This window comes from Phyllobates terribilis, unplaced genomic scaffold (assembly GCF_046119375.1).
Source record: "Phyllobates terribilis strain yellow unplaced genomic scaffold, ASM4611937v1 Scaffold_1017__1_contigs__length_469563, whole genome shotgun sequence".
Lineage (NCBI taxonomy): Eukaryota > Metazoa > Chordata > Amphibia > Anura > Dendrobatidae > Phyllobates > Phyllobates terribilis.
This window is the reverse complement of record NW_027363777.1, coordinates 276,281-303,670: the sequence shown is the minus strand read 5'-3', so window position 1 is coordinate 303,670 and position 27,390 is coordinate 276,281. Positions and strand designations below refer to the sequence as shown.

At 44.2% G+C, this 27,390-nt stretch overlaps 15 non-coding genes and 1 pseudogene across 15 annotated transcripts; all 16 read left to right on the top strand.

The window, feature by feature from the left end:
• Nucleotides 1-520: 520 nt before the first annotated feature.
• Nucleotides 521-711, top strand: LOC141241478 (U2 spliceosomal RNA). Its single transcript, XR_012306218.1, has one exon. It is a non-coding gene; the product is annotated as a U2 spliceosomal RNA (small nuclear RNA).
• A 1,115-nt stretch (nt 712-1,826) lies between these two features.
• LOC141241578 (U2 spliceosomal RNA) lies at nt 1,827-2,017 on the top strand. Its single transcript, XR_012306314.1, has one exon. It is a non-coding gene; the product is annotated as a U2 spliceosomal RNA (small nuclear RNA).
• Nucleotides 2,018-3,132: 1,115 nt separating this feature from the next.
• On the top strand, nt 3,133-3,323 carry LOC141241477 (U2 spliceosomal RNA). The gene has a single exon (XR_012306217.1). It is a non-coding gene; the product is annotated as a U2 spliceosomal RNA (small nuclear RNA).
• A 1,115-nt stretch (nt 3,324-4,438) lies between these two features.
• On the top strand, nt 4,439-4,629 carry LOC141241570 (U2 spliceosomal RNA). The gene has a single exon (XR_012306307.1). It is a non-coding gene; the product is annotated as a U2 spliceosomal RNA (small nuclear RNA).
• A 1,115-nt stretch (nt 4,630-5,744) lies between these two features.
• On the top strand, nt 5,745-5,935 carry LOC141241476 (U2 spliceosomal RNA). Its single transcript, XR_012306216.1, has one exon. It is a non-coding gene; the product is annotated as a U2 spliceosomal RNA (small nuclear RNA).
• Nucleotides 5,936-7,050: 1,115 nt separating this feature from the next.
• Nucleotides 7,051-7,241, top strand: LOC141241475 (U2 spliceosomal RNA). The gene has a single exon (XR_012306215.1). It is a non-coding gene; the product is annotated as a U2 spliceosomal RNA (small nuclear RNA).
• Nucleotides 7,242-8,356: 1,115 nt separating this feature from the next.
• On the top strand, nt 8,357-8,547 carry LOC141241474 (U2 spliceosomal RNA). The gene has a single exon (XR_012306214.1). It is a non-coding gene; the product is annotated as a U2 spliceosomal RNA (small nuclear RNA).
• A 1,115-nt stretch (nt 8,548-9,662) lies between these two features.
• On the top strand, nt 9,663-9,853 carry LOC141241580 (U2 spliceosomal RNA). Its single transcript, XR_012306316.1, has one exon. It is a non-coding gene; the product is annotated as a U2 spliceosomal RNA (small nuclear RNA).
• A 1,115-nt stretch (nt 9,854-10,968) lies between these two features.
• On the top strand, nt 10,969-11,159 carry LOC141241559 (U2 spliceosomal RNA). Its single transcript, XR_012306296.1, has one exon. It is a non-coding gene; the product is annotated as a U2 spliceosomal RNA (small nuclear RNA).
• A 1,118-nt stretch (nt 11,160-12,277) lies between these two features.
• Nucleotides 12,278-12,468, top strand: LOC141241472 (U2 spliceosomal RNA). The gene has a single exon (XR_012306212.1). It is a non-coding gene; the product is annotated as a U2 spliceosomal RNA (small nuclear RNA).
• A 1,112-nt stretch (nt 12,469-13,580) lies between these two features.
• Nucleotides 13,581-13,771, top strand: LOC141241471 (U2 spliceosomal RNA). Its single transcript, XR_012306211.1, has one exon. It is a non-coding gene; the product is annotated as a U2 spliceosomal RNA (small nuclear RNA).
• A 1,115-nt stretch (nt 13,772-14,886) lies between these two features.
• Nucleotides 14,887-15,077, top strand: LOC141241470 (U2 spliceosomal RNA). Its single transcript, XR_012306210.1, has one exon. It is a non-coding gene; the product is annotated as a U2 spliceosomal RNA (small nuclear RNA).
• A 6,381-nt stretch (nt 15,078-21,458) lies between these two features.
• On the top strand, nt 21,459-21,662 carry LOC141241607 (U2 spliceosomal RNA; annotated as a pseudogene).
• A 1,115-nt stretch (nt 21,663-22,777) lies between these two features.
• On the top strand, nt 22,778-22,968 carry LOC141241469 (U2 spliceosomal RNA). Its single transcript, XR_012306209.1, has one exon. It is a non-coding gene; the product is annotated as a U2 spliceosomal RNA (small nuclear RNA).
• A 1,996-nt stretch (nt 22,969-24,964) lies between these two features.
• Nucleotides 24,965-25,147, top strand: LOC141241597 (U2 spliceosomal RNA). Its single transcript, XR_012306332.1, has one exon. It is a non-coding gene; the product is annotated as a U2 spliceosomal RNA (small nuclear RNA).
• Nucleotides 25,148-26,259: 1,112 nt separating this feature from the next.
• LOC141241468 (U2 spliceosomal RNA) lies at nt 26,260-26,450 on the top strand. The gene has a single exon (XR_012306208.1). It is a non-coding gene; the product is annotated as a U2 spliceosomal RNA (small nuclear RNA).
• Nucleotides 26,451-27,390: the final 940 nt, after the last annotated feature.

The following is a 27,390-nucleotide window of genomic DNA, read 5'->3' as shown; positions in this document are numbered from 1 at the left end:
TAAACTGTTGCTTATGGCGGTCTCTGTGAGCTTCTCAGCGACATTCAGCCAGCCAGGTATCCTGCCTGCAGTAGATGGAATGTGGCAATGGAACGCTGGCTGCGCGTGTCATAATAGGCTCTGAGCCTTTATATACCTGTGCACAGCAGCAGCCACCTTCAGTCTGCTGCTGGACAGCCAGCAGCAGCAGCAGCAGGAGAGGTATGTAATCAGGAGCCCTCCTGCTAAGGGTAGACAGCTGCTCGTTCCACCCCACCCCCCGCCTTAATTGGTTCTCCTCCCTTCCAACGGTGTTGAGGCGGGTGGGAACAGCAGGGGGTGAAGGTGCTGTGTTTAAAGAGGTGGAGTTATGCAGATCTAAAACGCGTGGATTGCAGCAGCAGCAAGCCGAAAAGTGCAGGCATGTAAGGGATCTAGAGGTTGACAACATGTCTTCTTAACGGGAGTCCAGGAGCTCATCTCCACAAATGGACTTTTCAGGATCCTTGGGTGGCTCCGTAGTTTGAAACCAATTCTGGTTATCGCTTCTCGGCCTTTTGGCTAAGATCAAGTGTAGTATCTGTTCTTATCAGTTTAATATCTGATACGTCCCCTATCTGGGGACCATATATTAAATGGATTTTTAGAACAGGGAGATGGAAAAAGAGCTTGCTCTGTCCACTCCACGCATTGACCTGGTATTGCAGTATCTCCAGGACCGGTGCACCCCTTCTTTAATGCAGTTTCTAAAATCAGAAAGAATTGAATTCAATGTTTTTTGTTCATTTTGCTTGTTTGTCGGATTTTGGGATGGACTCTTTGGCTTTGCTTTTCTTCTCCTCATTGGATTTTTCATGTTCAAAGTTGCAGAAGCCAGATTACAAGCTCATTTTGGTTCAACTTCAGCAACTGTGCATTGCATTGCCATGTAATGTGATGCAATGCTATCTTTCTAGCTCTCCCTTTTTACTTCCTTTTGGATAAACAGACATATTAGGCAAGCATTTTGGAGCTTTCACCTAAATAGCTACAGGTGGTGAGATAAGCTGCACAATATAATTGACCTTTCAGTATATTGTTGCACACACACCATCTATTTAGCAAATGCCCTTGTTATCAACAGCAGCCTTTTAAACTCACCTGAGCTAACAGGTATGTGCGCTGGTTACTCTGCTGCGCTTAAAATTTCTTTTTTGGTTTGCTACAATGCCTTTTCTGAAACGTTGTCTCCTTCTGCTGGAACACTGACTTCTTTCATTTAATGCCTGCAGACTATAAAAGAGAACCCAACCCAAAAAGTTTGGTTGATTAGTCTGTGGCATTCTGTTAAACTGTTGCTTATGGCGGTCTCTGTGAGCTTCTCAGCGACATTCAGCCAGCCAGGTATCCTGCCTGCAGTAGATGGAATGTGGCAATGGAACGCTGGCTGCGCGTGTCATAATAGGCTCTGAGCCTTTATATACCTGTGCACAGCAGCAGCCACCTTCAATCTGCTGCTGGACAGCCAGCAGCAGCAGCAGCAGGAGAGGTATGTAATCAGGAGCCCTCCTGCTAAGGGTAGACAGCTGCTCGTTCCACCCCACCCCCCGCCTTAATTGGTTCTCCTCCCTTCCAACGGTGTTGAGGCGGGTGGGAACAGCAGGGGGTGAAGGTGCTGTGTTTAAAGAGGTGGAGTTATGCAGATCTAAAACGCGTGGATTGCAGCAGCAGCAAGCCGAAAAGTGCAGGCATGTAAGGGATCTAGAGGTTGACAACATGTCTTCTTAACGGGAGTCCAGGAGCTCATCTCCACAAATGGACTTTTCAGGATCCTTGGGTGGCTCCGTAGTTTGAAACCAATTCTGGTTATCGCTTCTCGGTCTTTTGGCTAAGATCAAGTGTAGTATCTGTTCTTATCAGTTTAATATCTGATACGTCCCCTATCTGGGGACCATATATTAAATGGATTTTTAGAACAGGGAGATGGAAAAAGAGCTTGCTCTGTCCACTCCACGCATTGACCTGGTATTGCAGTATCTCCAGGACCGGTGCACCCCTTCTTTAATGCAGTTTCTAAAATCAGAAAGAATTGAATTCAATGTTTTTTGTTCATTTTGCTTGTTTGTCGGATTTTGGGATGGACTCTTTGGCTTTGATTTTCTTCTCCTCATTGGATTTTTCATGTTCAAAGTTGCAGAAGCCAGATTACAAGCTCATTTTGGTTCAACTTCAGCAACTGTGCATTGCATTGCCATGTAATGTGATGCAATGCTATCTTTCTAGCTCTCCCTTTTTACTTCCTTTTGGATAAACAGACATATTAGGCAAGCATTTTGGAGCTTTCACCTAAATAACTACAGGTGGTGAGATAAGCTGCACAATATAATTGACCTTTCAGTATATTGTTGCACACACACCATCTATTTAGCAAATGCCCTTGTTATCAACAGCAGCCTTTTAAACTCACCTGAGCTAACAGGTATGTGCGCTGGTTACTCTGCTGCGCTTAAAATTTCTTTTTTGGTTTGCTACAATGCCTTTTCTGAAACGTTGTCTCCTTCTGCTGGAACACTGACTTCTTTCATTTAATGCCTGCAGACTATAAAAGAGAACCCAACCCAAAAAGTTTGGTTGATTAGTCTGTGGCATTCTGTTAAACTGTTGCTTATGGCGGTCTCTGTGAGCTTCTCAGCGACATTCAGCCAGCCAGGTATCCTGCCTGCAGTAGATGGAATGTGGCAATGGAACGCTGGCTGCGCGTGTCATAATAGGCTCTGAGCCTTTATATACCTGTGCACAGCAGCAGCCACCTTCAGTCTGCTGCTGGACAGCCAGCAGCAGCAGCAGCAGGAGAGGTATGTAATCAGGAGCCCTCCTGCTAAGGGTAGACAGCTGCTCGTTCCACCCCACCCCCCGCCTTAATTGGTTCTCCTCCCTTCCAACGGTGTTGAGGCGGGTGGGAACAGCAGGGGGTGAAGGTGCTGTGTTTAAAGAGGTGGAGTTATGCAGATCTAAAACGCGTGGATTGCAGCAGCAGCAAGCCGAAAAGTGCAGGCATGTAAGGGATCTAGAGGTTGACAACATGTCTTCTTAACGGGAGTCCAGGAGCTCATCTCCACAAATGGACTTTTCAGGATCCTTGGGTGGCTCCGTAGTTTGAAACCAATTCTGGTTATCGCTTCTCGGCCTTTTGGCTAAGATCAAGTGTAGTATCTGTTCTTATCAGTTTAATATCTGATACGTCCCCTATCTGGGGACCATATATTAAATGGATTTTTAGAACAGGGAGATGGAAAAAGAGCTTGCTCTGTCCACTCCACGCATTGACCTGGTATTGCAGTATCTCCAGGACCGGTGCACCCCTTCTTTAATGCAGTTTCTAAAATCAGAAAGAATTGAATTCAATGTTTTTTGTTCATTTTGCTTGTTTGTCGGATTTTGGGATGGACTCTTTGGCTTTGCTTTTCTTCTCCTCATTGGATTTTTCATGTTCAAAGTTGCAGAAGCCAGATTACAAGCTCATTTTGGTTCAACTTCAGCAACTGTGCATTGCATTGCCATGTAATGTGATGCAATGCTATCTTTCTAGCTCTCCCTTTTTACTTCCTTTTGGATAAACAGACATATTAGGCAAGCATTTTGGAGCTTTCACCTAAATAACTACAGGTGGTGAGATAAGCTGCACAATATAATTGACCTTTCAGTATATTGTTGCACACACACCATCTATTTAGCAAATGCCCTTGTTATCAACAGCAGCCTTTTAAACTCACCTGAGCTAACAGGTATGTGCGCTGGTTACTCTGCTGCGCTTAAAATTTCTTTTTTGGTTTGCTACAATGCCTTTTCTGAAACGTTGTCTCCTTCTGCTGGAACACTGACTTCTTTCATTTAATGCCTGCAGACTATAAAAGAGAACCCAACCCAAAAAGTTTGGTTGATTAGTCTGTGGCATTCTGTTAAACTGTTGCTTATGGCGGTCTCTGTGAGCTTCTCAGCGACATTCAGCCAGCCAGGTATCCTGCCTGCAGTAGATGGAATGTGGCAATGGAACGCTGGCTGCGCGTGTCATAATAGGCTCTGAGCCTTTATATACCTGTGCACAGCAGCAGCCACCTTCAATCTGCTGCTGGACAGCCAGCAGCAGCAGCAGCAGGAGAGGTATGTAATCAGGAGCCCTCCTGCTAAGGGTAGACAGCTGCTCGTTCCACCCCACCCCCCGCCTTAATTGGTTCTCCTCCCTTCCAACGGTGTTGAGGCGGGTGGGAACAGCAGGGGGTGAAGGTGCTGTGTTTAAAGAGGTGGAGTTATGCAGATCTAAAACGCGTGGATTGCAGCAGCAGCAAGCCGAAAAGTGCAGGCATGTAAGGGATCTAGAGGTTGACAACATGTCTTCTTAACGGGAGTCCAGGAGCTCATCTCCACCAATGGACTTTTCAGGATCCTTGGGTGGCTCCGTAGTTTGAAACCAATTCTGGTTATCGCTTCTCGGCCTTTTGGCTAAGATCAAGTGTAGTATCTGTTCTTATCAGTTTAATATCTGATACGTCCCCTATCTGGGGACCATATATTAAATGGATTTTTAGAACAGGGAGATTGAAAAAGAGCTTGCTCTGTCCACTCCACGCATTGACCTGGTATTGCAGTATCTCCAGGACCGGTGCACCCCTTCTTTAATGCAGTTTCTAAAATCAGAAAGAATTGAATTCAATGTTTTTTGTTCATTTTGCTTGTTTGTCGGATTTTGGGATGGACTCTTTGGCTTTGCTTTTCTTCTCCTCATTGGATTTTTCATGTTCAAAGTTGCAGAAGCCAGATTACAAGCTCATTTTGGTTCAACTTCAGCAACTGTGCATTGCATTGCCATGTAATGTGATGCAATGCTATCTTTCTAGCTCTCCCTTTTTACTTCCTTTTGGATAAACAGACATATTAGGCAAGCATTTTGGAGCTTTCACCTAAATAACTACAGGTGGTGAGATAAGCTGCACAATATAATTGACCTTTCAGTGTATTGTTGCACACACACCATCTATTTAGCAAATGCCCTTGTTATCAACAGCAGCCTTTTAAACTCACCTGAGCTAACAGGTATGTGCGCTGGTTACTCTGCTGCGCTTAAAATTTCTTTTTTGGTTTGCTACAATGCCTTTTCTGAAACGTTGTCTCCTTCTGCTGGAACACTGACTTCTTTCATTTAATGCCTGCAGACTATAAAAGAGAACCCAACCCAAAAAGTTTGGTTGATTAGTCTGTGGCATTCTGTTAAACTGTTGCTTATGGCGGTCTCTGTGAGCTTCTCAGCGACATTCAGCCAGCCAGGTATCCTGCCTGCAGTAGATGGAATGTGGCAATGGAACGCTGGCTGCGCGTGTCATAATAGGCTCTGAGCCTTTATATACCTGTGCACAGCAGCAGCCACCTTCAGTCTGCTGCTGGACAGCCAGCAGCAGCAGCAGCAGGAGAGGTATGTAATCAGGAGCCCTCCTGCTAAGGGTAGACAGCTGCTCGTTCCACCCCACCCCCCGCCTTAATTGGTTCTCCTCCCTTCCAACGGTGTTGAGGCGGGTGGGAACAGCAGGGGGTGAAGGTGCTGTGTTTAAAGAGGTGGAGTTATGCAGATCTAAAACGCGTGGATTGCAGCAGCAGCAAGCCGAAAAGTGCAGGCATGTAAGGGATCTAGAGGTTGACAACATGTCTTCTTAACGGGAGTCCAGGAGCTCATCTCCACAAATGGACTTTTCAGGATCCTTGGGTGGCTCCGTAGTTTGAAACCAATTCTGGTTATCGCTTCTCGGCCTTTTGGCTAAGATCAAGTGTAGTATCTGTTCTTATCAGTTTAATATCTGATACGTCCCCTATCTGGGGACCATATATTAAATGGATTTTTAGAACAGGGAGATGGAAAAAGAGCTTGCTCTGTCCACTCCACGCATTGACCTGGTATTGCAGTATCTCCAGGACCGGTGCACCCCTTCTTTAATGCAGTTTCTAAAATCAGAAAGAATTGAATTCAATGTTTTTTTTTCATTTTGCTTGTTTGTCGGATTTTGGGATGGACTCTTTGGCTTTGCTTTTCTTCTCCTCATTGGATTTTTCATGTTCAAAGTTGCAGAAGCCAGATTACAAGCTCATTTTGGTTCAACTTCAGCAACTGTGCATTGCATTGCCATGTAATGTGATGCAATGCTATCTTTCTAGCTCTCCCTTTTTACTTCCTTTTGGATAAACAGACATATTAGGCAAGCATTTTGGAGCTTTCACCTAAATAACTACAGGTGGTGAGATAAGCTGCACAATATAATTGACCTTTCAGTGTATTGTTGCACACACACCATCTATTTAGCAAATGCCCTTGTTATCAACAGCAGCCTTTTAAACTCACCTGAGCTAACAGGTATGTGCGCTGGTTACTCTGCTGCGCTTAAAATTTCTTTTTTGGTTTGCTACAATGCCTTTTCTGAAACGTTGTCTCCTTCTGCTGGAACACTGACTTCTTTCATTTAATGCCTGCAGACTATAAAAGAGAACCCAACCCAAAAAGTTTGGTTGATTAGTCTGTGGCATTCTGTTAAACTGTTGCTTATGGCGGTCTCTGTGAGCTTCTCAGCGACATTCAGCCAGCCAGGTATCCTGCCTGCAGTAGATGGAATGTGGCAATGGAACGCTGGCTGCGAGTGTCATAATAGGCTCTGAGCCTTTATATACCTGTGCACAGCAGCAGCCACCTTCAGTCTGCTGCTGGACAGCCAGCAGCAGCAGCAGCAGGAGAGGTATGTAATCAGGAGCCCTCCTGCTAAGGGTAGACAGCTGCTCGTTCCACCCCACCCCCCGCCTTAATTGGTTCTCCTCCCTTCCAACGGTGTTGAGGCGGGTGGGAACAGCAGGGGGTGAAGGTGCTGTGTTTAAAGAGGTGGAGTTATGCAGATCTAAAATGCGTGGATTGCAGCAGCAGCAAGCCGAAAAGTGCAGGCATGTAAGGGATCTAGAGGTTGACAACATGTCTTCTTAACGGGAGTCCAGGAGCTCATCTCCACAAATGGACTTTTCAGGATCCTTGGGTGGCTCCGTAGTTTGAAACCAATTCTGGTTATCGCTTCTCGGCCTTTTGGCTAAGATCAAGTGTAGTATCTGTTCTTATCAGTTTAATATCTGATACGTCCCCTATCTGGGGACCATATATTAAATGGATTTTTAGAACAGGGAGATGGAAAAAGAGCTTGCTCTGTCCACTCCACGCATTGACCTGGTATTGCAGTATCTCCAGGACCGGTGCACCCCTTCTTTAATGCAGTTTCTAAAATCAGAAAGAATTGAATTCAATGTTTTTTGTTCATTTTGCTTGTTTGTCGGATTTTGGGATGGACTCTTTGGCTTTGCTTTTCTTCTCCTCATTGGATTTTTCATGTTCAAAGTTGCAGAAGCCAGATTACAAGCTCATTTTGGTTCAACTTCAGCAACTGTGCATTGCATTGCCATGTAATGTGATGCAATGCTATCTTTCTAGCTCTCCCTTTTTACTTCCTTTTGGATAAACAGACATATTAGGCAAGCATTTTGGAGCTTTCACCTAAATAACTACAGGTGGTGAGATAAGCTGCACAATATAATTAACCTTTCAGTATATTGTTGCACACACACCATCTATTTAGCAAATGCCCTTGTTATCAACAGCAGCCTTTTAAACTCACCTGAGCTAACAGGTATGTGCGCTGGTTACTCTGCTGCGCTTAAAATTTCTTTTTTGGTTTGCTACAATGCCTTTTCTGAAACGTTGTCTCCTTCTGCTGGAACACTGACTTCTTTCATTTAATGCCTGCAGACTATAAAAGAGAACCCAACCCAAAAAGTTTGGTTGATTAGTCTGTGGCATTCTGTTAAACTGTTGCTTATGGCGGTCTCTGTGAGCTTCTCAGCGACATTCAGCCAGCCAGGTATCCTGCCTGCAGTAGATGGAATGTGGCAATGGAACGCTGGCTGCGCGTGTCATAATAGGCTCTGAGCCTTTATATACCTGTGCACAGCAGCAGCCACCTTCAGTCTGCTGCTGGACAGCCAGCAGCAGCAGCAGCAGGAGAGGTATGTAATCAGGAGCCCTCCTGCTAAGGGTAGACAGCTGCTCGTTCCACCCCACCCCCCGCCTTAATTGGTTCTCCTCCCTTCCAACGGTGTTGAGGCGGGTGGGAACAGCAGGGGGTGAAGGTGCTGTGTTTAAAGAGGTGGAGTTATGCAGATCTAAAACGCGTGGATTGCAGCAGCAGCAAGCCGAAAAGTGCAGGCATGTAAGGGATCTAGAGGTTGACAACATGTCTTCTTAACGGGAGTCCAGGAGCTCATCTCCACAAATGGACTTTTCAGGATCCTTGGGTGGCTCCGTAGTTTGAAACCAATTCTGGTTATCGCTTCTCGGCCTTTTGGCTAAGATCAAGTGTAGTATCTGTTCTTATCAGTTTAATATCTGATACGTCCCCTATCTGGGGACCATATATTAAATGGATTTTTAGAACAGGGAGATGGAAAAAGAGCTTGCTCTGTCCACTCCACGCATTGACCTGGTATTGCAGTATCTCCAGGACCGGTGCACCCCTTCTTTAATGCAGTTTCTAAAATCAGAAAGAATTGAATTCAATGTTTTTTGTTCATTTTGTTTGTTTGTCGGATTTTGGGATGGACTCTTTGGCTTTGCTTTTCTTCTCCTCATTGGATTTTTCATGTTCAAAGTTGCAGAAGCCAGATTACAAGCTCATTTTGGTTCAACTTCAGCAACTGTGCATTGCATTGCCATGTAATGTGATGCAATGCTATCTTTCTAGCTCTCCCTTTTTACTTCCTTTTGGATAAACAGACATATTAGGCAAGCATTTTGGAGCTTTCACCTAAATAACTACAGGTGGTGAGATAAGCTGCACAATATAATTGACCTTTCAGTATATTGTTGCACACACACCATCTATTTAGCAAATGCCCTTGTTATCAACAGCAGCCTTTTAAACTCACCTGAGCTAACAGGTATGTGCGCTGGTTACTCTGCTGCGCTTAAAATTTCTTTTTTGGTTTGCTACAATGCCTTTTCTGAAACGTTGTCTCCTTCTGCTGGAACACTGACTTCTTTCATTTAATGCCTGCAGACTATAAAAGAGAACCCAACCCAAAAAGTTTGGTTGATTAGTCTGTGGCATTCTGTTAAACTGTTGCTTATGGCGGTCTCTGTGAGCTTCTCAGCGACATTCAGCCAGCCAGGTATCCTGCCTGCAGTAGATGGAATGTGGCAATGGAACGCTGGCTGCGCGTGTCATAATAGGCTCTGAGCCTTTATATACCTGTGCACAGCAGCAGCCACCTTCAGTCTGCTGCTGGACAGCCAGCAGCAGCAGCAGCAGGAGAGGTATGTAATCAGGAGCCCTCCTGCTAAGGGTAGACAGCTGCTCGTTCCACCCCACCCCCCGCCTTAATTGGTTCTCCTCCCTTCCAACGGTGTTGAGGCGGGTGGGAACAGCAGGGGGTGAAGGTGCTGTGTTTAAAGAGGTGGAGTTATGCAGATCTAAAACGCGTGGATTGCAGCAGCAGCAAGCCGAAAAGTGCAGGCATGTAAGGGATCTAGAGGTTGACAACATGTCTTCTTAACGGGAGTCCAGGAGCTCATCTCCACAAATGGACTTTTCAGGATCCTTGGGTGGCTCCGTAGTTTGAAACCAATTCTGGTTATCGCTTCTCGGCCTTTTGGCTAAGATCAAGTGTAGTATCTGTTCTTATCAGTTTAATATCTGATACGTCCCCTATCTGGGGACCATATATTAAATGGATTTTTAGAACAGAGAGATGGAAAAAGAGCTTGCTCTGTCCACTCCACGCATTGACCTGGTATTGCAGTATCTCCAGGACCGGTGCACCCCTTCTTTAATGCAGTTTCTAAAATCAGAAAGAATTGAATTCAATGTTTTTTGTTCATTTTGCTTGTTTGTCGGATTTTGGGATGGACTCTTTGGCTTTGCTTTTCTTCTCCTCATTGGATTTTTCATGTTCAAAGTTGCAGAAGCCAGATTACAAGCTCATTTTGGTTCAACTTCAGCAACTGTGCATTGCATTGCCATGTAATGTGATGCAATGCTATCTTTCTAGCTCTCCCTTTTTACTTCCTTTTGGATAAACAGACATATTAGGCAAGCATTTTGGAGCTTTCACCTAAATAACTACAGGTGGTGAGATAAGCTGCACAATATAATTGACCTTTCAGTATATTGTTGCACACACACCATCTATTTAGCAAATGCCCTTGTTATCAACAGCAGCCTTTTAAACTCACCTGAGCTAACAGGTATGTGCGCTGGTTACTCTGCTGCGCTTAAAATTTCTTTTTTGGTTTGCTACAATGCCTTTTCTGAAACGTTGTCTCCTTCTGCTGGAACACTGACTTCTTTCATTTAATGCCTGCAGACTATAAAAGAGAACCCAACCCAAAAAGTTTGGTTGATTAGTCTGTGGCATTCTGTTAAACTGTTGCTTATGGCGGTCTCTGTGAGCTTCTCAGCGACATTCAGCCAGCCAGGTATCCTGCCTGCAGTAGATGGAATGTGGCAATGGAACGCTGGCTGCGCGTGTCATAATAGGCTCTGAGCCTTTATATACCTGTGCACAGCAGCAGCCACCTTCAGTCTGCTGCTGGACAGCCAGCAGCAGCAGCAGCAGGAGAGGTATGTAATCAGGAGCCCTCCTGCTAAGGGTAGACAGCTGCTCGTTCCACCCCACCCCCCGCCTTAATTGGTTCTCCTCCCTTCCAACGGTGTTGAGGCGGGTGGGAACAGCAGGGGGTGAAGGTGCTGTGTTTAAAGAGGTGGAGTTATGCAGATCTAAAACGCGTGGATTGCAGCAGCAGCAAGCCGAAAAGTGCAGGCATGTAAGGGATCTAGAGGTTGACAACATGTCTTCTTAACGGGAGTCCAGGAGCTCATCTCCACAAATGGACTTTTCAGGATCCTTGGGTGGCTCCGTAGTTTGAAATCAATTCTGGTTATCGCTTCTCGGCCTTTTGGCTAAGATCAAGTGTAGTATCTGTTCTTATCAGTTTAATATCTGATACGTCCCCTATCTGGGGACCATATATTAAATGGATTTTTAGAACAGGGAGATGGAAAAAGAGCTTGCTCTGTCCACTCCACGCATTGACCTGGTATTGCAGTATCTCCAGGACCGGTGCACCCCCTTCTTTAATGCAGTTTCTAAAATCAGAAAGAATTGAATTCAATGTTTTTTGTTCATTTTGCTTGTTTGTCGGATTTTGGGATGGACTCTTTGGCTTTGCTTTTCTTCTCCTCATTGGATTTTTCATGTTCAAAGTTGCAGAAGCCAGATTACAAGCTCATTTTGGTTCAACTTCAGCAACTGTGCATTGCATTGCCATGTAATGTGATGCAATGCTATCTTTCTAGCTCTCCCTTTTTACTTCCTTTTGGATAAACAGACATATTAGGCAAGCATTTTGGAGCTTTCACCTAAATAACTACAGGTGGTGAGATAAGCTGCACAATATAATTGACCTTTCAGTATATTGCTGCACACACACCATCTATTTAGCAAATGCCCTTGTTATCAACAGCAGCCTTTTAAACTCACCTGAGCTAACAGGTATGTGCGCTGGTTACTCTGCTGCGCTTAAAATTCTTTTTTGGTTTGCTACAATGCCTTTTCTGAAACGTTGTCTCCTTCTGCTGGAACACTGACTTCTTTCATTTAATGCCTGCAGACTATAAAAGAGAACCCAACCCAAAAAGTTTGGTTGATTAGTCTGTGGCATTCTGTTAAACTGTTGCTTATGGCGGTCTCTGTGAGCTTCTCAGCGACATTCAGCCAGCCAGGTATCCTGCCTGCAGTAGATGGAATGTGGCAATGGAACGCTGGCTGCGCGTGTCATAATAGGCTCTGAGCCTTTATATACCTGTGCACAGCAGCAGCCACCTTCAGTCTGCTGCTGGACAGCCAGCAGCAGCAGCAGCAGCAGGAGAGGTATGTAATCAGGAGCCCTCCTGCTAAGGGTAGACAGCTGCTCGTTCCACCCCACCCCCCGCCTTAATTGGTTCTCCTCCCTTCCAACGGTGTTGAGGCAGGTGGGAACAGCAGGGGGTGAAGGTGCTGTGTTTAAAGAGGTGGAGTTATGCAGATCTAAAACGCGTGGATTGCAGCAGCAGCAAGCCGAAAAGTGCAGGCATGTAAGGGATCTAGAGGTTGACAACATGTCTTCTTAACGGGAGTCCAGGAGCTCATCTCCACAAATGGACTTTTCAGGATCCTTGGGTGGCTCCGTAGTTTGAAACCAATTCTGGTTATCGCTTCTCGGCCTTTTGGCTAAGATCAAGTGTAGTATCTGTTCTTATCAGTTTAATATCTGATACGTCCCCTATCTGGGGACCATATATTAAATGGATTTTTAGAACAGGGAGATGGAAAAAGAGCTTGCTCTGTCCACTCCACGCATTGACCTGGTATTGCAGTATCTCCAGGACCGGTGCACCCCTTCTTTAATGCAGTTTCTAAAATCAGAAAGAATTGAATTCAATGTTTTTTGTTCATTTTGCTTGTTTGTCGGATTTTGGGATGGACTCTTTGGCTTTGCTTTTCTTCTCCTCATTGGATTTTTCATGTTCAAAGTTGCAGAAGCCAGATTACAAGCTCATTTTGGTTCAACTTCAGCAACTGTGCATTGCATTGCCATGTAATGTGATGCAATGCTATCTTTCTAGCTCTCCCTTTTTACTTCCTTTTGGATAAACAGACATATTAGGCAAGCATTTTGGAGCTTTCACCTAAATAACTACAGGTGGTGAGATAAGCTGCACAATATAATTGACCTTTCAGTATATTGTTGCACACACACCATCTATTTAGCAAATGCCCTTGTTATCAACAGCAGCCTTTTAAACTCACCTGAGCTAACAGGTATGTGCGCTGGTTACTCTGCTGCGCTTAAAATTTCTTTTTTGGTTTGCTACAATGCCTTTTCTGAAACGTTGTCTCCTTCTGCTGGAACACTGACTTCTTTCATTTAATGCCTGCAGACTATAAAAGAGAACCCAACCCAAAAAGTTTGGTTGATTAGTCTGTGGCATTCTGTTAAACTGTTGCTTATGGCGGTCTCTGTGAGCTTCTCAGCGACATTCAGCCAGCCAGGTATCCTGCCTGCAGTAGATGGAATGTGGCAATGGAACGCTGGCTGCGCGTGTCATAATAGGCTCTGAGCCTTTATATACCTGTGCACAGCAGCAGCCACCTTCAGTCTGCTGCTGGACAGCCAGCAGCAGCAGCAGGAGAGGTATGTAATCAGGAGCCCTCCTGCTAAGGGTAGACAGCTGCTCGTTCCACCCCACCCCCCGCCTTAATTGGTTCTCCTCCCTTCCAACGGTGTTGAGGCGGGTGGGAACAGCAGGGGGTGAAGGTGCTGTGTTTAAAGAGGTGGAGTTATGCAGATCTAAAACGCGTGGATTGCAGCAGCAGCAAGCCGAAAAGTGCAGGCATGTAAGGGATCTAGAGGTTGACAACATGTCTTCTTAACGGGAGTCCAGGAGCTCATCTCCACAAATGGACTTTTCAGGATCCTTGGGTGGCTCCGTAGTTTGAAACCAATTCTGGTTATCGCTTCTCGGCCTTTTGGCTAAGATCAAGTGTAGTATCTGTTCTTATCAGTTTAATATCTGATACGTCCCCTATCTGGGGACCATATATTAAATGGATTTTTAGAACAGGGAGATGGAAAAAGAGCTTGCTCTGTCCACTCCACGCATTGACCTGGTATTGCAGTATCTCCAGGACCGGTGCACCCCTTCTTTAATGCAGTTTCTAAAATCAGAAAGAATTGAATTCAATGTTTTTTGTTCATTTTGCTTGTTTGTCGGATTTTGGGATAGACTCTTTGGCTTTGCTTTTCTTCTCCTCATTGGATTTTTCATGTTCAAAGTTGCAGAAGCCAGATTACAAGCTCATTTTGGTTCAACTTCAGCAACTGTGCATTGCATTGCCATGTAATGTGATGCAATGCTATCTTTCTAGCTCTCCCTTTTTACTTCCTTTTGGATAAACAGACATATTAGGCAAGCATTTTGGAGCTTTCACCTAAATAACTACAGGTGGTGAGATAAGCTGCACAATATAATTGACCTTTCAGTATATTGTTGCACACACACCATCTATTTAGCAAATGCCCTTGTTATCAACAGCAGCCTTTTAAACTCACCTGAGCTAACAGGTATGTGCGCTGGTTACTCTGCTGCGCTTAAAATTTCTTTTTTGGTTTGCTACAATGCCTTTTCTGAAACGTTGTCTCCTTCTGCTGGAACACTGACTTCTTTCATTTAATGCCTGCAGACTATAAAAGAGAACCCAACCCAAAAAGTTTGGTTGATTAGTCTGTGGCATTCTGTTAAACTGTTGCTTATGGCGGTCTCTGTGAGCTTCTCAGCGACATTCAGCCAGCCAGGTATCCTGCCTGCAGTAGATGGAATGTGGCAATGGAACGCTGGCTGCGCGTGTCATAATAGGCTCTGAGCCTTTATATACCTGTGCACAGCAGCAGCCACCTTCAGTCTGCTGCTGGACAGCCAGCAGCAGCAGCAGCAGGAGAGGTATGTAATCAGGAGCCCTCCTGCTAAGGGTAGACAGCTGCTCGTTCCACCCCACCCCCCGCCTTAATTGGTTCTCCTCCCTTCCAACGGTGTTGAGGCGGGTGGGAACAGCAGGGGGTGAAGGTGCTGTGTTTAAAGAGGTGGAGTTATGCAGATCTAAAACGCGTGGATTGCAGCAGCAGCAAGCCGAAAAGTGCAGGCATGTAAGGGATCTAGAGGTTGACAACATGTCTTCTTAACGGGAGTCCAGGAGCTCATCTCCACAAATGGACTTTTCAGGATCCTTGGGTGGCTCCGTAGTTTGAAACCAATTCTGGTTATCGCTTCTCGGCCTTTTGGCTAAGATCAAGTGTAGTATCTGTTCTTATCAGTTTAATATCTGATACGTCCCCTATCTGGGGACCATATATTAAATGGATTTTTAGAACAGGGAGATGGAAAAAGAGCTTGCTCTGTCCACTCCACGCATTGACCTGGTATTGCAGTATCTCCAGGACCGGTGCACCCCTTCTTTAATGCAGTTTCTAAAATCAGAAAGAATTGAATTCAATGTTTTTTGTTCATTTTGCTTGTTTGTCGGATTTTGGGATGGACTCTTTGGCTTTGCTTTTCTTCTCCTCATTGGATTTTTCATGTTCAAAGTTGCAGAAGCCAGATTACAAGCTCATTTTGGTTCAACTTCAGCAACTGTGCATTGCATTGCCATGTAATGTGATGCAATGCTATCTTTCTAGCTCTCCCTTTTTACTTCCTTTTGGATAAACAGACATATTAGGCAAGCATTTTGGAGCTTTCACCTAAATAACTACAGGTGGTGAGATAAGCTGCACAATATAATTGACCTTTCAGTATATTGTTGCACACACACCATCTATTTAGCAAATGCCCTTGTTATCAACAGCAGCCTTTTAAACTCACCTGAGCTAACAGGTATGTGCGCTGGTTACTCTGCTGCGCTTAAAATTTCTTTTTTGGTTTGCTACAATGCCTTTTCTGAAACGTTGTCTCCTTCTGCTGGAACACTGACTTCTTTCATTTAATGCCTGCAGACTATAAAAGAGAACCCAACCCAAAAAGTTTGGTTGATTAGTCTGTGGCATTCTGTTAAACTGTTGCTTATGGCGGTCTCTGTGAGCTTCTCAGCGACATTCAGCCAGCCAGGTATCCTGCCTGCAGTAGATGGAATGTGGCAATGGAACGCTGGCTGCGCGTGTCATAATAGGCTCTGAGCCTTTATATACCTGTGCACAGCAGCAGCCACCTTCAGTCTGCTGCTGGACAGCCAGCAGCAGCAGGAGAGGTATGTAATCAGGAGCCCTCCTGCTAAGGGTAGACAGCTGCTCGTTCCACCCCACCCCCCGCCTTAATTGGTTCTCCTCCCTTCCAACGGTGTTGAGGCGGGTGGGAACAGCAGGGGGTGAAGGTGCCGTGCTTAAAGAGGTGGAGTTATGCAGATCTAAAACGCGTGAATTGCAGCAGCAGCAAGCCGAAAAGTGCAGGCATGTAAGGGATCTAGAGGTTGACAACATGTCTTCTTAACGGGAGTCCAGGAGCTCATCTCCACAAATGGACTTTTCAGGATCCTTGGGTGGCTCCGTAGTTTGAAACCAATTCTGGTTATCGCTTCTCGGCCTTTTGGCTGAGACCAAGTGCTTCACAGCAGGAGGTTTCAGTTGAAGGGCACTCAGGTACCCCTCTCCTTGGCCTGGCTGGATCGTCCACTTCGGTGGGCTTCACCTGCCTGCTGCTATTAGGGAGAGGGATTAGTCCTAGGGTAACGGGCAGCGATCCCCCAGCCTTCAGGTGCTTTATCTCAAAGCTCTGAAGGCGCAGATTGCAGGCGGTTGCAATTTGCATTTTGTTGCGCCATACCATGGAGGTTGACCCCAACCTCGTGCCTCTATATGCGAGGCTTAAGAACACCATAAGGGTCCGATTTACGGCTGGTGGTTCCGATATACGGAATCTGGGATATGTAGTCCAGGACGTGCTTGAGAAACTGCTCCACGTCAGAACCAACGAAATCCTTTCTATCCAGGATTATCCTCGACGTGGAGATTATGATGTAACCTTTACTGGCGAAGGTATTTTCAAAGATGTTTTGTCCAGAGTTAAGTCTGTAGAAAATAGCCCTGGTCTAAAAGGGATTCAGATCATCGAGCACGTCCTGGATGAGGTAAAGATGGTGGTTGTGAAAATCTTCTCACCCTTCATAACAGCACCAGAGGTTATTTCCTTTTTGTCAGTTTATTTTAAAAGTGTGAAATTGATTGGGAAAGTGTTGAATGAGTTTAACATCTGGACCTCAAAATGGAAGTTTTTAGTAAAATGTGAAAGAGACCCTAAATTCCCTGGAGGTGTGAGACTTCCTCCAGCTCGATTTAAAATAGGGCAAACTAATGGGGATTTTTTTTTCTCAGGAATGCCACTTTTCTGTAGGTATTGTGGTCTCTATGGGCACTCTAAGGATAGTTGTGGTGCCACTTGTAGAAATTGTGCCAGTACTGAACATGACACAAAGGAGTGCCCAAATGAAAAAAAATGCTCTTTTTGTCGGACACCTGGTCATTTCTATTTTTCTTGCCCTCACAGGTTCAGAGAGGATGAACAAAAACAAAAGGAGAAGTCCAAGACATCCGGGAATGGACGGGCCAATCAGACCACCCCTCAGGAGGAGGAACAACAACCTGGAGCCTCGGGAGGTGATAAGGGCGCTTCAACTAGTAACAATCCCTCCGAGTCAATGACAGGTAACTCACAGGAGCCCAGGAGCTGGCTGAAAGACCATAAGGAGGCTAAAAGGAAGGCTGAGAAAGATCATAAAGGGGCGGTCGGTAAGGCCAAAAAAGAGCGCCAAAAGGCTGACACCGAGCCCAAAATTCCCACTGGGTCTCACGAGAGCGAGGGCGGTACGTGGCATTTGGTGAGGTCTCATAATAAGAAAAAGAATGGTTCCGTGGAGGTGGCTAATAGGGAGGAGATGGATACATCCCCTCACGGGGGTGTAGACTCTGGAATCCCGAGGTCCCGGGGCTCTGCTGCTCCAGGTGGGGCCCCGAACCTGGCTGCCTCCGGGGACTCTGAGGCTCCGCCATGTGCGCAGCCTGCCCCTGTGTTACGACCCTCTGCGGGTCAGCAGGGGAGTGCGGAGCCTCTCGGAGACCCACCTGACGAGGACCTAAATGGTCAGCCTATGGAGACCCAGTGTAACCTTTCTCTCAATATCCTTCCGAGCTACACCCCAGTAGCGTCGGGTCTTAATTTAAGTGAATGTTCCTTCTCCGATGATGAAGACTCTTTGATAACGGTGGATTCAGAAGAGGGCGTTGGTGAAAGTCCAAGTGGTCTGATCCGTCCATCGGATAGGTAAAGTCCAGTTTTTGTTTCTTCCTAACCATTTGTTATGATGGCTGACATTAGTGGTGTTTCCCTCAATGTGAGAGGCATAGGATCCAAGACCAGAAGAGCTACTGTTTTACATTTTTTAACCTGTTTTACAGCTTCTGTTTTCTTTTTACAAGAATGTCATATCCCTCATAAGATTTCTTACAAAAAATATAAGGAAGAGTGGAAACATGGTCCATCGGTCTGGTCTGGATCAAATGCAACCGGATCAGCCGGGGTAGCTATACTTTTTAAGGGAAATGTGTCTATTGATTTTATTCAAGATATTTTACCGGGTCGTATTCTTTTAGTTAAGGCTTTTATTGATGGGACAAGATGGCAGTTTTTAAATTTTTATGGGTCACCTGATAAAAATGAAAGGGCTGATATGCTGGAAATTTTACCTTTATTTATTAACATTTCTGAACCTTTTATCCTGGCAGGTGATTTTAATTGTATTTTAAAAGGCGAAAGCCGACGCTCCGGTTCCGTGAGTAGAAATTATGACAAAACGTCTGGAATGTTAAGCAATATTATAAATGATTGTAAATTAACTGATGTGTATAAAGAATGTAACAAGGATAGCCCTATAGACGCTGGTTTCACCTGGAGCAATTCTACATGTAGCTCCAGGATAGATTTTGTTTTAGGTTCAGAAAAAATACTGCCAGTGAAATGTGAAGTTTTAACTAATATTCTCTCAGATCACAAGGTTTTATCTTTTAGAGTGAGGATTAATGGAAAGAAGAAATGTGGTAAGAAATCTTGGAAATTGAATGTGTCCCTTTTAAAAGATCCACAAATTTTATCGGATTTTATTGAGTTTTATGTAAACTGTAGAAAAAGGAAAAACCCCAATATTTCTTTTAGCTCCTGGTGGGATAGAATGAAAATAAACATTAAAGATTTCTTTATAAAGAAAAGCATACAAAAAGCTAAAGAAAAGTTTGAGATCTATAATTTTCTTAATATCAGGTTACAGACATTGTACAAATTCAAAGACAATGGTCTGGATGTAGGTAATGATATATTGAGTCTTAAAGGAGAAATTTCAAAGTGGTTGGAACAAAAAGGAAAAGAACTGATTTTTCGTTCAAAGGTAAAACACGTAGCAGAGGATGAGACTTGTTCCAGGTATTTTTTTAAGAAAAACAAACAGGCGAAAACAATAATTGATAACATAGATGGAGATAATAATATCAACGTTATATTGGATAAGGTAAATGTCTATTTTAATGATCTTTTTAATGTAAAAACTGTAGACCATGATTTAATACACACTTTCCTGGGGGAGATCAAGTCCACCCTAGATGCTGATGCCCAAAGTTTTTTATCCCAACCTCTATGTGAGGAAGAGATTTTAGAAACCATGAAGAGTTTTAAAAATGGTAAAGTGCCCGGCCCTGATGGTATCCCCATAGAGTTTTATATAAGTTTTTATGATATTTTAAAAGATGATTTGTTTAATTTGTTTTCCGAAGTTTTTAATAATAAGGTTTTACTCAACTCATGGAAGAAAGGTGAGGTATCACTACTATACAAAAAAGGTGACAAAACGGATCTTAAAAACTGGAGGCCGATAACTCTTTTAAATAGTGATTACAAAATTATGGCTAAGATCTGTGCAAATCGGTTGAAAAAGGTGATACATAAAGTAATTCATGCAAATCAGGTATGCGGGGTACCTGGGCGTAGTATCTGGGACAATTTAAACCTGGTGAAAGATTGTATTGAAGATGTAAAAACCAGAAAGACAAAGATGTCAATCCTAGCGGTGGATTTTGAGAAAGCTTTTGACCGCGTGTCTCATTTTTATCTTTTTAAAGTTTTAGAAAAAATGGGCATTCCGGGTGGGTTTTTATTGTCTCTTAAAGCTTTTTATAATGATTGTACGAGTAAGATTTTAGTTAATGGTTTTAAAACAAAAGAGGTAGTTTTAAAATCAGGGGTGAAGCAGGGTTGCCCTTTGTCCCCCCTGCTTTTTATATGTGCTATAGAACCCCTTTTATGTACAATACGCCGGGATAAGCAAATATGTGGAGTACCCTTACCCGGAGGGAACGGTCTACAAGTTAAAGTTGTAAGCTATATGGATGATGTAGCAGTGTTTGGATGTGATGTACCTTCAATACAAAAAACGATAAGCCAAATTCAGTCTTTTTGTACAGTTTCCGGTTTTAAAATTAATCTTACTAAATGTAATATTTTAAATGTCGGGGGGATGCGTTTACATGATGTACCAATTGAAGTTACAGATTCCATTACTATTTTAGGTGTTTCTTTTAATGAATCTAATAATGGTTTTAATAGCTGGGATGCGGCAGCACAGAAAATTAATCAGAAAATCTGCATGTGGAATATGAGAAAGCTGTCAATGGAAGGTAAAGTTCTGATTGTAAAAATGGTGATATTACCTATCCTGTTATATCTTAGTTTGGTGTTCCCCCCTCCTACAAATTTGTTGAAACGAATTACAAAAGTATGTTTTACCTTTTTTTGGGGCTCAAAAATGGAGAAACTCAAAAGAGAAATTGTGACAAAGCCAAAGGTTAAAGGTGGGAAAGATTTCCCTGTTTTAGATAAGTTTCTTTTAATACATTTTTTCTGTTTCTGTTTTAAAACCCTTTTTAAAGATAATTACCTTTCCTATTTTATGCGTTTTAACACTGGTTTTCTCATGAGAAGGTTTGGTTGGTTTGAAACGGTTTTATCCTTTCCTTATGCTTTTAACCTGCCTGCACATTATGAGATTTTAAAGAAAATTATTCTTGATTTTAATTTGAATAAGAAACAGACAGGGGATCTATGTAACAGCAAGACACTACTCAAACAAATTAGTACTGATGTGACGTTGTGTGATATTGAACGTTATGATGATGACAAAACTGTACACATATGGAAAATGATTAACGCCCCTTATCTTTTTAATGTACAGAAAGACATGTCTTGGAGCTGCGCACACCACTGTCTTCCTTGCCGGGCATTCCAGTACAGAAGAGGTTTTGTGAGGTCTGCCATCTGCCCAAGAGAAGGTTGTCAAGAAGAAGAGACAGTGAAGCATCTTTTATGGACTTGTGCTTTTGCTAAAGAGTTCTGGAGAAGATTAATCCCCCTGCTGGAGAAAATGGTGGACCTCAAGGACTTTAATTTTGCATCAGTGTTATATGGTCTTCTGGAATGCCCAACAATGGACCAAAAAATAATGGCGTGGAAGACAGTGAATTGTGCCAAGATAGCGCTCTGGAATGCTAGAAATATTGCTGTTTTTAAACATGAAATGTTACCAGTAGATGATGTTTTAGCCTTTTGTAAAAGTGAAATGTACATATACTATTTATTGGACAGGAAAAAGAATGTAACGTTGGCAGGCAAATGGCTTTTTAACCTATGGAATATTTGAAGTCTTGTAAAATTTGCTGTGATGGAATTTTTATTTTTCTTTGAAGTCCCGAAAGTGTAATGTGGATGTAATGGTTTTATTTCTGTAATTTGTTAAATTTTAAATAAACGGTTTTTATCCCCATGTGGGGGATAGCCAAATTAAAAAAAAAAAAAAAATCTGTTCTTATCAGTTTAATATCTGATACGTCCCCTATCTGGGGACCATATATTAAATGGATTTTTAGAACAGGGAGATGGAAAAAGAGCTTGCTCTGTCCACTCCACGCATTGACCTGGTATTGCAGTATCTCCAGGACCGGTGCACCCCTTCTTTAATGCAGTTTCTAAAATCAGAAAGAATTGAATTCAATGTTTTTTGTTCATTTTGCTTGTTTGTCGGATTTTGGGATGGACTCTTTGGCTTTGCTTTTCTTCTCCTCATTGGATTTTTCATGTTCAAAGTTGCAGAAGCCAGATTACAAGCTCATTTTGGTTCAACTTCAGCAACTGTGCATTGCATTGCCATGTAATGTGATGCAATGCTATCTTTCTAGCTCTCCCTTTTTACTTCCTTTTGGATAAACAGACATATTAGGCAAGCATTTTGGAGCTTTCACCTAAATAACTACAGGTGGTGAGATAAGCTGCACAATATAATTGACCTTTCAGTATATTGTTGCACACACACCATCTATTTAGCAAATGCCCTTGTTATCAACAGCAGCCTTTTAAACTCACCTGAGCTAACAGGTATGTGCGCTGGTTACTCTGCTGCGCTTAAAATTTCTTTTTTGGTTTGCTACAATGCCTTTTCTGAAACGTTGTCTCCTTCTGCTGGAACACTGACTTCTTTCATTTAATGCCTGCAGACTATAAAAGAGAACCCAACCCAAAAAGTTTGGTTGATTAGTCTGTGGCATTCTGTTAAACTGTTGCTTATGGCGGTCTCTGTGAGCTTCTCAGCGACATTCAGCCAGCCAGGTATCCTGCCTGCAGTAGATGGAATGTGGCAATGGAACGCTGGCTGCGCGTGTCATAATAGGCTCTGAGCCTTTATATACCTGTGCACAGCAGCAGCCACCTTCAGTCTGCTGCTGGACAGCCAGCAGCAGCAGCAGCAGGAGAGGTATGTAATCAGGAGCCCTCCTGCTAAGGGTAGACAGCTGCTCGTTCCACCCCACCCCCCGCCTTAATTGGTTCTCCTCCCTTCCAACGGTGTTGAGGCGGGTGGGAACAGCAGGGGGTGAAGGTGCCGTGTTTAAAGAGGTGGAGTTATGCAGATCTAAAACGCGTGGATTGCAGCAGCAGCAAGCCGAAAAGTGCAGGCATGTAAGGGATCTAGAGGTTGACAACATGTCTTCTTAACGGGAGTCCAGGAGCTCATCTCCACAAATGGACTTTTCAGGATCCTTGGGTGGCTCCGTAGTTTGAAACCAATTCTGGTTATCGCTTCTCGGCCTTTTGGCTAAGATCAAGTGTAGTATCTGTTCTTATCAGTTTAATATCTGATACGTCCCCTATCTGGGGACCATATATTAAATGGATTTTTAGAACAGGGAGATGGAAAAAGAGCTTGCTCTGTCCACTCCACGCATTGACCTGGTATTGCAGTATCTCCAGGACCGGTGCACCCCTTCTTTAATGCAGTTTCTAAAATCAGAAAGAATTGAATTCAATGTTTTTTGTTCATTTTGCTTGTTTGTCGGATTTTGGGATGGACTCTTTGGCTTTGCTTTTCTTCTCCTCATTGGATTTTTCATGTTCAAAGTTGCAGAAGCCAGATTACAAGCTCATTTTGGTTCAACTTCAGCAACTGTGCATTGCATTGCCATGTAATGTGATGCAATGCTATCTTTCTAGCTCTCCCTTTTTACTTCCTTTTGGATAAACAGACATATTAGGCAAGCATTTTGGAGCTTTCACCTAAATAACTACAGGTGGTGAGATAAGCTGCACAATATAATTGACCTTTCAGTATATTGTTGCACACACACCATCTATTTAGCAAATGCCCTTGTTATCAACAGCAGCCTTTTAAACTCACCTGAGCTAACAGGTATGTGCGCTGGTTACTCTGCTGCGCTTAAAATTTCTTTTTTGGTTTGCTACAATGCCTTTTCTGAAACGTTGTCTCCTTCTGCTGGAACACTGACTTCTTTCATTTAATGCCTGCAGACTATAAAAGAGAACCCAACCCAAAAAGTTTGGTTGATTAGTCTGTGGCATTCTGTTAAACTGTTGCTTATGGCGGTCTCTGTGAGCTTCTCAGCGACATTCAGCCAGCCAGGTATCCTGCCTGCAGTAGATGGAATGTGGCAATGGAACGCTGGCTGCGCGTGTCATAATATGCTCTGAGCCTTTATATACCTGTGCACAGCAGCAGCCACCTTCAGTCTGCTGCTGGACAGCCAGCAGCAGCAGCAGCAGGAGAGGTATGTAATCAGGAGCCCTCCTGCTAAGGGTAGACAGCTGCTCGTTCCACCCCACCCCCCGCCTTAATTGGTTCTCCTCCCTTCCAACGGTGTTGAGGCGGGTGGGAACAGCAGGGGGTGAAGGTGCTGTGTTTAAAGAGGTGGAGTTATGCAGATCTAAAACGCGTGGAATGCAGCAGCAGCAAGCCAAAAAGTGCAGGCATGTAAGGGATCTAGAGGTTGACAACATGTCTTCTTAACGGGAGTCCAGGAGCTCATCTCCACAAATGGACTTTTCAGGATCCTTGGGTGGCTCCGTAGTTTGAAACCAATTCTGGTTATCGCTTCTCGACCTTTTGGCTAAGATCAAGTGTAGTATCTTTCGAAAAGGCGGTTTTGGATGTTGGCCGCCCTAGTAGATTGATACATTATGCACACTGGGGTTTAGGCGCTTGTTAGTACGCCAGGTGGCTAATATAGTCATCTGGTGGAAAGCATGGCCCCCCAGGATCGACGCCATTGGGCCGGGGAAGATCGAAAGCCCGAAGTGTGAAGTGCCCCAGGAGTGGTGACCCTGGGGTGCCTTAACTCACTGGGATTGGGAACCCCACTTGAGTTTATGGCACATTTGCACAAGCACTTCAAATTTTCTTTCTTCGCACACACCCTTATTCCGGTCCTTCTGGCCTTAGGATGGGGAATTTTTCAATTCCCGGTCGAAGGTCCGGGCAGTATTATACTGTGAAACCTTCACTATTTATTTAATTTCTTTGTCACTGTGTGTCCACTTATTCACGTGTGTCACGTCCTACTAGGATTTTGTCGGGATGCGGTTCCCTTACGGGTTCCTCTCTTGGCAGGTCTAGGGGGGGAGTGTGTGGCCATCAGGTTCCGCTCCCCCCTGAACCCCCCTGGCTCTCCTCTTTCGGGAGGAGAGCGTTGTTGGCTCCCCTCTTCCGGGAGGGGAGCACAGTCTTTGGCTCCCAGTGCCTTGCTCGGGTGAGAACTCGGGCAGGTGCTGGGGGTAAGATTGGGTCGCCTCTGGCTTCGGCTGGAGGTGGCTTTTTGTCCCTGTTCCTCGCTGTGGCCTTTTGGCTCGGAGGGACGGGGAATGGTTTGGGGGACCCTTCTCCTTTTGGAGAGGGTTTCAAGAAGACCAGCATCCTAGTGCACTTTTTTTGTGGCACTTGTCACTTTTTTAAGCGCACTCGGGTTTTGTACACGAATTCGGGCTTTCGATAAAAAAAAAAATCTGTTCTTATCAGTTTAATATCTGATACGTCCCCTATCTGGGGACCATATATTAAATGGATTTTTAGAACAGGGAGATGGAAAAAGAGCTTGCTCTGTCCACTCCACGCATTGACCTGGTATTGCAGTATCTCCAGGACCGGTGCACCCCTTCTTTAATGCAGTTTCTAAAATCAGAAAGAATTGAATTCAATGTTTTTTGTTCATTTTGCTTGTTTGTCGGATTTTGGGATGGACTCTTTGGCTTTGCTTTTCTTCTCCTCATTGGATTTTTCATGTTCAAAGTTGCAGAAGCCAGATTACAAGCTCATTTTGGTTCAACTTCAGCAACTGTGCATTGCATTGCCATGTAATGTGATGCAATGCTATATTTCTAGCTCTCCCTTTTTACTTCCTTTTGGATAAACAGACATATTAGGCAAGCATTTTGGAGCTTTCACCTAAATAACTACAGGTGGTGAGATAAGCTGCACAATATAATTGACCTTTCAGTATATTGTTGCACACACACCATCTATTTAGCAAATGCCCTTGTTATCAACAGCAGCCTTTTAAACTCACCTGAGCTAACAGGTATGTGCGCTGGTTACTCTGCTGCGCTTAAAATTTCTTTTTTGGTTTGCTACAATGCCTTTTCTGAAACGTTGTCTCCTTCTGCTGGAACACTGACTTCTTTCATTTAATGCCTGCAGACTATAAAAGAGAACCCAACCCAAAAAGTTTGGTTGATTAGTCTGTGGCATTCTGTTAAACTGTTGCTTATGGCGGTCTCTGTGAGCTTCTCAGCGACATTCAGCCAGCCAGGTATCCTGCCTGCAGTAGATGGAATGTGGCAATGGAACGCTGGCTGCGCGTGTCATAATAGGCTCTGAGCCTTTATATACCTGTGCACAGCAGCAGCCACCTTCAGTCTGCTGCTGGACAGCCAGCAGCAGCAGCAGGAGAGGTATGTAATCAGGAGCCCTCCTGCTAAGGGTAGACAGCTGCTCGTTCCACCCCACCCCCCGCCTTAATTGGTTCTCCTCCCTTCCAACGGTGTTGAGGCGGGTGGGAACAGCAGGGGGTGAAGGTGCTGTGTTTAAAGAGGTGGAGTTATGCAGATCTAAAACGCGTGGATTGCAGCAGCAGCAAGCCGAAAAGTGCAGGCATGTAAGGGATCTAGAGGTTGACAACATGTCTTCTTAACGGGAGTCCAGGAGCTCATCTCCACAAATGGACTTTTCAGGATCCTTGGGTGGCTCCGTAGTTTGAAACCAATTCTGGTTATCGCTTCTCGGCCTTTTGGCTAAGATCAAGTGTAGTATCTGTTCTTATCAGTTTAATATCTGATACGTCCCCTATCTGGGGACCATATATTAAATGGATTTTTAGAACAGGGAGATGGAAAAAGAGCTTGCTCTGTCCACTCCACGCATTGACCTGGTATTGCAGTATCTCCAGGACCGGTGCACCCCTTCTTTAATGCAGTTTCTAAAATCAGAAAGAATTGAATTCAATGTTTTTTGTTCATTTTGCTTGTTTGTCGGATTTTGGGATGGACTCTTTGGCTTTGCTTTTCTTCTCCTCATTGGATTTTTCATGTTCAAAGTTGCAGAAGCCAGATTACAAGCTCATTTTGGTTCAACTTCAGCAACTGTGCATTGCATTGCCATGTAATGTGATGCAATGCTATCTTTCTAGCTCTCCCTTTTTACTTCCTTTTGGATAAACAGACATATTAGGCAAGCATTTTGGAGCTTTCACCTAAATAACTACAGGTGGTGAGATAAGCTGCACAATATAATTGACCTTTCAGTATATTGTTGCACACACACCATCTATTTAGCAAATGCCCTTGTTATCAACAGCAGCCTTTTAAACTCACCTGAGCTAACAGGTATGTGCGCTGGTTACTCTGCTGCGCTTAAAATTTCTTTTTTGGTTTGCTACAATGCCTTTTCTGAAACGTTGTCTCCTTCTGCTGGAACACTGACTTCTTTCATTTAATGCCTGCAGACTATAAAAGAGAACCCAACCCAAAAAGTTTGGTTGATTAGTCTGTGGCATTCTGTTAAACTGTTGCTTATGGCGGTCTCTGTTAGCTTCTCAGCGACATTCAGCCAGCCAGGTATCCTGCCTGCAGTAGATGGAATGTGGCAATGGAACGCTGGCTGCGCGTGTCATAATAGGCTCTGAGCCTTTATATACCTGTGCACAGCAGCAGCCACCTTCAGTCTGCTGCTGGACAGCCAGCAGCAGCAGCAGCAGGAGAGTTATGTAATCAGGAGCCCTCCTGCTAAGGGTAGACAGCTGCTCGTTCCACCCCACCCCCCGCCTTAATTGGTTCTCCTCCCTTCCAACGGTGTTGAGGCGGGTGGGAACAGCAGGGGGTGAAGGTGCTGTGTTTAAAGAGGTGG